Source organism: Pinus tabuliformis, chromosome 1_2, assembly GCF_031772625.1.
Source record: "Pinus tabuliformis cultivar Carrire ecotype Pingquan chromosome 1_2, CPIR1, whole genome shotgun sequence".
In the NCBI taxonomy this organism is placed as follows: Eukaryota; Viridiplantae; Streptophyta; class Pinopsida; order Pinales; family Pinaceae; genus Pinus; species Pinus tabuliformis.
The window spans coordinates 750,031,167-750,039,446 of NC_142298.1; the positions used below are offsets into that span (position 1 = coordinate 750,031,167).

At 38.7% G+C, this 8,280-nt stretch overlaps 1 pseudogene; it reads right to left on the reverse strand.

The window, feature by feature from the left end:
- Positions 1-432: 432 nt before the first annotated feature.
- On the reverse strand, positions 433-2,174 carry LOC149207943 (protein ASPARTIC PROTEASE IN GUARD CELL 2 pseudogene; annotated as a pseudogene).
- Positions 2,175-8,280: the final 6,106 nt, after the last annotated feature.

An 8,280-nucleotide genomic window follows, 5' to 3' on the forward strand; every position in this document is an offset into this window, starting at 1 on the left:
TCTTGAGAGTAAGTTGAGGTCTTCGACATAGTGTTTTTATAAATGTAGAAAAGACAAAATCTCCCACATAGTTTTAAACACTACACTTAAGATGATGAATTTTAAAAATGTTAAAATGTTAACTAAATTTTTGTCTTTACTAAATTTCTAAATTTAGATAAAAATGAGTAACAATTTTGTTAATAATTTCTAAATTTTCATTAAAAATATATACTGAAAAGACTGGAAAAATAAATACTTCCTTTAACAATATCTGCCTAAACTATAAATTATTTATATATTTTATTTATTAATAATAAAATATATTCTTTCTTGTAATTATATATAAAATCTTTTAGATCAAATAAAATTCTAAAAATCTCTTAAAATACCATCCAAATATAATCAATAAATTGTAATCTAACCATCAGACTCCTGCTCTAACAAACATACAGTCACACTTTCACATTAAAACATAGAGTAAAATAATTACATAAAGCAAACCTCCATAACCTCATACGGATTTGCGGGGATGGATGGTCTAGATTGCAGACTATTTCTTGAAATCTGATAAATAGCAACCAAGTACTATCGATCAAATATCTAAAGTAATATTTCAAATTCTGCAACTCACTGATTGTACAAGGTTGACCATTATTGTTTATAATTCCCTTGGAAATAAACCATAATATACATAAGCAACAGCAGAAGATTCCGCATCAGCAGTGATTGAGAGCGAAGCCAATTCGACCGTTGTAAGTATCGTAGGAAACCCCAATATGCTGCTGCTGAATATTCCCCATGATAGAGAGACCAGAGTCGGTGGGCGCAAAGGCTAAGCAATGAGTACCCATGTTATCCACGGGTATCATATAGTTATTAGCCGGAAGAGTTAAGGTCACCCCGTTGGAAAAATGGAACCCCACGGTTGGAACTATCACGTATGCTCGGCCCGACAGATCGTAGCAGGTGTCGAAGAGGGAGGTTCCCTGGGCTGGGGTAAGATGCTGGGTAACCGCAGTGAAAGCGTACTTCAATGCTTCGTAGGCAGGCCTCTGGAGGTAGGTGAGGGTAGTGCTGGAGTCGAGGATGACACCCCCACGGCCCGACGTGTCATCGATGGAGAAGACGTTGTCCGGGATGGAAATGGGGAAATTGCAATTGATGCTGATGCCGGTGAGGGAGAGATAATAGAAGGTAGGAAGAAGGGGGTTTCTTGCCATGGGCGTGAAGCAGGAACGCTCGGGAACGGATTGCGCCCCGAATTCGAGCGTGCCGTATGACTCGGAATACCTGTCAACGAGGCAGTACGAAAATACGCCGTACCCGAGCTGCGAGGGGAGAGATAGCGGCCCGGCCCCGAGGCCCAGAATCCCCCGCTGCCCCTGCGAAGAGGCCGGTGTTGTAGCTGCCGCAGCCGATGGCCACGTGAGGGACATAAGTGTCGTCGAATGTCAGCGTCTCAGTGGCCATGTCCCCAAAGGTGTAGGAGCCGTCGCCGTAGTTGACGGTGTAGGTGCAGCCGCCGCCACGAGAGCAGCCGTGTTCGTCAAGCTGACTGCACGCGTCGGTGTAGCAGTTTAAAGCGGAGAAGGAAGCGGAGAAGTAGGGGGTGAAAATGGGATCCATCTGCCGGTAACACTGGATACACGGCGAGCACTGAATCCACGTCACGTCGCTGCCCGTGCTGATCACCATGTATTGCGCCATCGCCGGCGTTCCCACGCCTATGCGCGTGAAGTAATCGCCCATACCCGACTCCAGTCCCGACACGACACCGGCCCCTAAATCTTCCGCCACCTTTGCATAGCTTCCCGCCGACTTGTTCAATCTCCTCTCTATCTGCTGCTCTAGTCCCCGAATTCTTGCTGCATCCCGCTTCCGCGTCTCCTCCCACCGTCGCTCGAACGATGGGCGAGCGTTGGCGGGCAGCAGAGTGTCCCTGTGCACCACTTCCAACCTCCATGCACTCCCTCTCGCCTTCCACGCTCTTTTGTGTTCAACTCCGACAGCGGAGGAGACTCTGGTGCTGTAGACGCTCCCGGCTTTCGGGCAGCTGTGGTCATAGGAGAGCGCAGACTGGAGAAACAAAAGCATCCCGAGAGTGATCAAGAAGAAGCAAAGCTCAACGTAGCGAGGTGTCATCTCCTCGTTCGTAAGGATCGTCCGGCAGAGGCTTAGATGTGTGGCGACTGAATAAACTAAGAGCTATTTAATGCATTGTAATTATTAAATCCATTCAAATATTATATTTATAAAATATAAATTTATGTTAAAATATAATAATATATTATATTTTTTAATATTTAATTTTAAGTACAGAAAAATGTTATTAGATATTTTAAAAATCCACTTTCTTTGCCATAATATTTTATACTTAAAATATAAAAAAATCTAGAATATTATATATTTTCAAAGATCATTTATTGTTAAATCTCTTCATATCCCACAACAACCTATGGAGGTTAGGATAAGTGATTCTATGAATGTGTAAGTGGGTGACTAAGATTTCATATTAATTGAGAGAGTTTTGACTTTATAATAATAATGAAAAGATTCTCAAACAGGGTGTTTAACTAGAGAATGCATGAGATTATGGGGTGAGTTTGTCACTCCCACCTTACAAATAGTTTAGGGATTGACATTGACAATTTTCCCTATATACTAAGTATGTGACTATTTCTTTCATAATTTATGGACATGGAAATTCATATTTTGTTTCGGCTCCAACTGTAGAGCTTACCCTTTGTGACTTTTATGTTGTGTTACTTCCCTCCCCCCATTGCGAGTGGGATTTATTTTAGGGCCTTCCAATGCTGAGAGGCTTGTGCATGACAAATTCCATGTAATTTTGGGGATTTTTCTTCTTAAATATGCCTACTCATGACAAACAATGTAGTTGTGGTGGCTGAAGAATGTAGGTGACAAGTTGATGGAATCTTGACAACTTGGTGCTCATAGAGAAAACATGATGGAAAATTAAATGGCAATGTTGGATGTTCAAACAATATTTCTCACTGAATATTTTGGTTTCTTCCAAAGTTGTTGTTTTCTACTGTAGCGGTTGTTACCCTATCTTTAACTCTACAACATTCACAAGTCTTGATAGTCTTGATAGTGGTTGTTACCCTATCTTTAGCTCTACAACATTCACAAGTCTTGACAGTCTTCCTCCTAATGTTCCCTATTTCTATAATTTCTCCGCTAGTTTTGACTCTTGATCTCTATAATTGTTGTTTCCCTTCCCTGTGCATCATGCCTTAGAAACACATGTGCAATTGTCGACGGGGAGGTGGATGTGGCCCCAAAAGTAAAACTTGAGCCTAGTCCTAGGCTCAGCAGGTTGCGGCCATATTCCATTGAAATACCCCTTCACCAACTCAAGACCCTCACAACCAATGACCAACAAGATTTTTCAGATTCTAAAATCTTTGAGGAGGTAGTCGACTGGGGTTCTTGACTTTGGTCACACCACGAGAATATGGAAACAATACCTAAACTCCATTACTCTTCATTGGCAGATGAAAACCCTCATGGGCAGGGTCCTGAAGGAGAAACATGAGGAGAGGAATGCCATTATCTCTGCTTTGAATGATATCATGAATGCCCAATGTTACCAATGTTCTTGTCTAGAGAGCCTAGATGATAGGATTTCCCACCTACAGAGCCATCTCCAGTGCAATGTTAAACCTCTAGATACTTTAGGGTCTAACACCCGAGATCCATCTCCAATGGCTTCCTTGGATTCTTGATTCATTATTTTGTATTACAGTAGCACTTTTACTTGTAGTTCAATAGTTGATAGGACTACTAATTTACAACAACTAGTTTTATTTTGGTTACTCTTTCCCTTCATAGATAGTCAATAAATCTAGTTTTTCTTGTGACATATTGAAACTACCTACAATTAACTCAACAAATGCATTGAATATTTAAGATATGCAAATAAATTTAATTTTGTAAATATAATCATATTTAATGTTTATATATATATATAATTTAATATTTATTAATATTAATCAAAATTGATTATTATTTAATTTTATAAATATTATATATTATTTAATTATTATAATTTATAGAGATATACATACTTATAAAGAGATTAGAATTTGTAATTTTTTTATAAAGAAAAAAAGTGTTCCTACTCAATAAACCCACTCAAATTATTATATTTATAAAATATACAAATATAAATTATATTAAAAATATAATAATATATCATATTTTTCAATAGTTAATTATAGAAAAATGTTATTATATATTTTAAAAATTCACTTTCATCTTAAATGTATTTCCATAATATTTTATAATTAAGGTATAAAAAATGCCTAAAATTTGATATATCTTCAAAGAGCATTTATTCTCAAATCTCTGCATAACCCACAACAAAAATTTGGTACATATGACCAAAGTGTGATGGGACTGTGGACTTTGGACCTATGAGGATTAGATAAGTGACTTTATGAATTGGTAAGATGTTGAGTGGGATTTTTCAACCAATGGAGGTTAGGATAAGTGATTATATGAATGGGTAAGTTAGTGACTAGGCTTTCATATTATGTTAGAGAGTTTCAACTTTATAATAATGATGAAAAGATCCCCCTAATTGGGTGACCAATGAGAGCATGCGAGAGATTAGGGGGTGAGCCTACCAACCCACCACCTTATAAATCATTTAAGAGGGGGGTTGGTATGGCCAACCCTCCCCATGCACCAAACATCGATTATTCCTTTCATAATCTATGGACATTGAAAATCATAAACTCTATTTCGGTTCCAACTACAAAGCTTACCCTTTGTGAATTTTATGTTGTGTTAAGGTCCTTCCTTGTCATGGGTGTGATTTCTTCTGGGGTCTTCCAACATTGAGAGGCCTATGCATAACAAATTTCATGTAATTCCAGGAAATTGACCTGCTTTTTCCTTAAACATGTCTGTTTGTGATAGACGATGTAGTTGTGGTGGTTAGGGATTGTCCGTGCCCAGACAAGTTGATTGTATCTGGATGGCTTGGTCCTAATAGAGAAAGTGGGATGGAAAACTAAATGTTAATGTTGGCCATTTTGATTATATTTCTCACTGAATACTATGGTTTCTTCCAAAGCTATTGTTTTCTATTGTAGTGGTTGTTACCCTATCTTCAACCCTACAACATTCACAAGTTTGGACAACATGGATGACTTTCTTTAGGGTACTTCCTAAATCTCTAATCTTTGTTCACATTTTTTTTCCTTGAATTTAATGACTTCAGTCTATTTTGTTATATAGTAGTTTTTGGTAACTAGCATTATAGTTCGTGGTGTTTTAGAAACTATTGGGAGCCCTCCCTACTTAAGGAATTTTATCTACTGCCTTGACTCTCTATCTGGACATCCTATGCTAGTATTCTCTAACCATGCCTCCCCCATCCATCATTTCAGTATTCCTCCTAATATTCATTATATCTGTAATTCCTCCTCTAGTTTTGAGTCTTGATCTTTGTAATTAGTGTTGCCCTTTCCTGTGCATCATGCCTCACAAACACATGTGCAATCATCAAGGGCGAAGTGGTTGTGGCACGAAAAGTAGAACATGATCCCAATCCTAGGATCAAGAGGTTGTGGCCATATTTCATTCAACGACCCATCTCGAGATTTGTGATGAGATTCACCATCTCGAGACCCTCAGAGCCGATGACCAAGAAGCATATTCTGAAATCCTTGAGGAGGTAGCCCACTAGATTCCTGACTCTTGTCAAACCAAGGGAAGATGGAGACAATACCTAAACTCCATTACCCTCATGGGTATCCACTAGAATAATATGATTGATAGGTGGGAGAATTAATCTCTCTCCATAGGAAAAATGGAAGCCCATTATGGAAACAATCGTGGAATCTTGGTTTGAAAAGTCAGAGACTCATGGAATCAACATAAATGTAGAGAGCTTAGATTGGAGAAACAAAAGCATCCTGAGACTTATCAACAAAAAACAAAGCTCAACATAGTGAGGCCTCATCTCCTCATTCGTAAGGATTGTCGGGAAAAGGGTTATATCTGTGGCGAATGAATCAACTAAGAGCTATTTAATGCATTGAGTGAGAGATCCAATATTCTCGGTAGTGAATAGTATTTATTTGTCATTTCCATTGAATATTATTTGTGTGATAAGCCACTCAAGTTTGGAGCTTCCAATGGCTTTCCAGAGCACGGGAAGGCTTATGCTTATAAAATCAATTTTGGAAGCCATTCTTTTATTTTGGATGTCTATTTCATTGATCCCAAAATGGATTCTCAATTTAATTCGTCAATCCTGCTTTAGATTTTTATGGAAGGGTTCAAAGGATGGGCAAACTTTTCCTTGGGTAAGGTGGGACAAAATCACTTTACCCAAGAAATGGGGAGGCTGAGGGGTTAAAAAATTACTGTACATATCTAAAACTTTAGCAGCAAAGGTAGGATGGAGACTAATAGATTATGTAAGCCTATGGGTCGAAGTGGTAAATAAGAAATATATATATCCCTTATCTACTAAAAAATGGGTCATACTCCCAAATAAATCCAAGTCGAATGTCTGAGTGGTCTGGAAAGTAGTTATGGAATCTTTCAATGTTGTTGGAAATAATATTGAGAGGGGGGGTGAATCAGTATTATCAAGTCAATTATTTTTTCATTTCACAATCAGATTTGTATACGCTACTTCAGTTAGTGAAAACTATATGTATACGCAATTGCAGTTAAGGAAACTAGCGTATAACCTGCAGACTTATAATTTAATTTATTCTTTAGATGTTGATCATTAATATGTGCATCAGAACCATATAAACAGTAACCAGGAACAGTAAAACAGAGCAGACCGTCACACACAAGAACACAAGATATAAGGTGGAAACCCAATGTGGGTGAAAACCACTTGTTGCAATTTGTCTCTATCTTCTTTTAATTAGAAACTTCTTTTTACAATGTTTTTGTACTGGTGTAGTCTTATACCAGTACACAGGCTTCTACCTGCAGAAGGCTACTACATTCTCTCGTTCTCCAGCTTCTCCTGGAAGGGAGCTACAACCCCCTTAGCTCTTGTACTAGCTGATGTACTAGTATGTAGGTGCTGGCCTACAGAAGGCTACAACCTTCTCTTTTCTTACAGGGACCACGTTTCATAAATTTTCAAACTGGATCCATCAATAACATCAATCAACCATAAAATATACCAGCATCAACCAATCTCCTGTGTACCCACCAAAACTGAATCAAACAATCACTTCTCTGAATGTTGTAACCAGAATACAATAACAGTAACCAGAAACCAATCATGAACCCAGAACATTGCAGCAGTAAACAGAAGTAGCTAAAACATATTTCATGGGACGTACGCTACTTCAATTTGTAGAACCTGCGTGCATACGCTCTTATATCAAGGCAAACCTGCGTATACACGGTTTTGAATTACCGAACTAGCGTGTATACGCGCCTTTTCTGCGCTGAATCTGCATACAGATCTGTAAAAGATAATTTACCCTTTTCAACTATTAAAATATTAGTTTACCCAAATCATCAGATTTACAGATCAAGTCATGCGCCAAATATAAAAGATCAAAATCAAACAAAGATACTTCTCTTCAAGCTTTAAGATCTTGACCCATCAATAAAACTTATCCTTCTTCTAGTGCTCAGGTTCCTCCTTGATTCAGATCTAGCTATGCACCATAACCCAATGACCAGTATATTATATCTTGCTCTTCATAAGATATTCAATCCTTGAGTGCTTTTACCTAATGATCTCCTTCCCCTTTTATAGTCTTAGGCCTTACTCAATACCATGGTCCAAAACCACTTAGAACCAATACCTGGGTCCAAATACCTAGGTTCAACACTTCAGACGAGATACCATGGTCCAAAACCATAGGCCCGAATACCAAGGACCAAAAACCAAGTTTTTCCAAACTGTACACGCTTTTCTGTGCATGGAAGTGCGTGTATATGCATACACGCCTTTTGGTCTGTGAATCCGCGTGTATATGCGTCTTGATCAATGGGAACCTGTGTATACCTCTTTTTCCTTTATTCTGAGAGCTTGTGAGCCTGAACTGTCATCTGAGTGCTTTGTCGAGTGTGTTTCCATCAAGGACAATACCTGTACCATAGTGCCAAGCCTGTGTCATAATGCCAACAATCTCCCCCTTTGGACTTGATGGCAACCCCAAGTCACTCAAAGTCATTCTCCCCCTTTGTCATCAAGGGAAAAGGGTTATTCTCCCTTGAGTACATGCTGAAATATCTGCTTTGCTGTGCTATCCATGCTCCCCCTGACTGTAGGCAAGG